Source organism: Perkinsus marinus (assembly GCF_000006405.1).
Source record: "Perkinsus marinus ATCC 50983 genomic scaffold scf_1104296935302, whole genome shotgun sequence".
Lineage (NCBI taxonomy): Eukaryota > Perkinsozoa > Perkinsida > Perkinsidae > Perkinsus > Perkinsus marinus.
The window spans coordinates 669,785-672,280 of NW_003214508.1; positions in this window are offsets into that span (position 1 = coordinate 669,785).

Here is a 2,496-nt window from a genome sequence, read left to right on the forward strand (position 1 = left end):
GCATGTACATTTTTAAATTAATTTGTAACTTAAACAAAAATCTTACAACTATTAACAAAACTCGACAATAATTTCGATACTCATTTGAAACTTCATATGAAACTACTTACAAATACTCATCTTGGCTAGAGTCAGGCGTTTTGTTACTGCAGGACTCCTCCATAGCAGAAAAGGCCCTCTTAGCAGAAACTGAAACTTCGCCCACGCTCTACCAGCTTGCTGCCAAGCTACCCAAGCTTCCTGTTGAGCCATGAGTGCCCTCTTTCGTATCTCCTAGTTCCGCTTCGTCAAGATCCATTACGCGTATCAGTTGTTAATAAAAGTGGTTATATCTGTTAAATCTGCTGAATGGCGCCTCGAGGCACTACCTTTGTGGCCCATGCTTCGATGAACCGATTCGTATTTCGTTAGAAGTAAGTATAAAATGGTGGAGTGGTAAAGTTTGTGTTAAACCAAACTTTGGTGTTTGGGAGATCCTGGTTCGAATCCCGGTTATATAACATTTTACGTTGTGTTTAATTGCCGTAAGGATTCCTAATATCCTCAGATAGCACATCCTTACGTTAGGTAAGGACGTCTTTAAGTATAGGATCCTAACGTTAGGTAAGGAAAATCTAGTGAAATAGCCTTAGTTAGGTAAGGACGTCCTAAGGTTAAAATCCTATACGTAAAGACGTCCTAATCTAAGGACGCTTGTGAAATGGGCCCCTGAACTCACTCGGATTATTCGAGTCGGATATTTGGTAGACTCGGGATTAACATGAGACTTCATACACGTGATATACGTATACAACACAAGCTCTTTAAGTCAGTCATTGGCTATGATCCATAGCTGAGCATAGTTTATGATTCATGAATCATGAAGCGTGTACACACCGACTTTTCACACCGTCTGTCTCCCGCAATATTGGTTTGAGCCTTGAGGTTTGCATAGGTTTCTGTGTTGAGTTCAGTGTGATATACACCTCCGTCGCGAAATGGCAGTTGACTATTGTTTCGCACCTGATTCTAGTAGAATCATTCTACGTTGCACTCGTATTGTGTTCGACCATAACATTGTTGGGTCGTGAGAATTGAAACACAACATAATAAGGGCATTTAAAATGGTATATCTGGTTATAGCTATGTCAATCATCTGCTAGAGACTAGTGAACTGATATTGGTGAGTCATGCTCTGTAAGAGTAGCTGAGTGACCCTATTTTTCCCCCGCGGCGCTGCGATGTCACCAGCATTGCGAGAAACTTTACTATTGATGTTGATGATATTATCAATGCCCGTAGACTGAAACGACCTGTTGAACCATCGTATCCAATATGAATGCTTGGGGGAGTCCCCCAGGGGGACAACTCTCCTATATCATGTAAGTGAACAAGGACTGATATTGCCTCGCGCCACTGTGCCCACCATAGATCAAAACTCTCGTCGTTCTCATTTAATTGTTAGAACGACCACTTGATTAACATCAATAGGCCCCATAATAGCCTTGCGGGGTCCACATGACAGACAATACCAAGGATCATCGCTAGTGGCAGCGCCGTTTTGAACACCACTACATAAACGGTGATGCCATTTTCGACACCCATCACATTGAATCATAGCCCCACGGACTGCATCTAGATCATCGCCAGGTAAAAGACAAATAGCACAATCAACTTCATCCACGCTCTCACATGGTAGGAAATGTCGGTACAGTATCCTTACTGCAGTCTCAGCCATAATGCAAAAACAACACCGACTAATAGACTAATAGCCTCATCGAAACCTAATACTGTTAAGGCTATCAGGAATTACATTGTCAGAAAAATTTGAAACATTTATGGGCGAGCGCATTCGAGACAGATGTCCAAAGGTAATCGGTGCCACATTCCGACACATTGTAGTCCACATTACTAAATGTTGTCCAAACATGTCCAATTGATCAAAAAGCTGTCCAAAGGTCGCTACAGGCGTAATTGGACAACTTCTTGATGAAAAAAAATATTCGACAACTTCATGTCCAAACTACTCCCTAGGGTAGTTTTTCGACAAACTGTCCAAAACTTAGTCTTGAGATTCGTTTTGACATCCCTTGCTGTCCAAAGGGCTTTCGACAACTTTATGTCCAAAGTTGATGTGTCCAAAGGTCACGCAATCGCCGAGTGAGGCGTCCCCTCGCAGGTTTTGCGTCTTGGGACAGTCTAGCAAGATGTTACGTACCTCTAATCACTGACTACTAGTCAGTGACTAGAACACGACAGGATAACCCGGAGTCTGTTAATCTTTATGATAAGAATCTTGAAATCTATACGCTATCGATCAGCATGCCTCAGGGTGGCTGAAAGTGGGGAATTATACCTATTATTCCCGGGAATATTCCCCGGGGAAGGAAACTAAGGAATTATTTTGGGGAATAATACCTGCATTTTCGGGAATTATGTAAAATAAACATCGAACACGATGAACCTGTAGTTTCTTGATGGATTCTGAGGTTGTTGTTGGAACTAGTGGACTCCAAA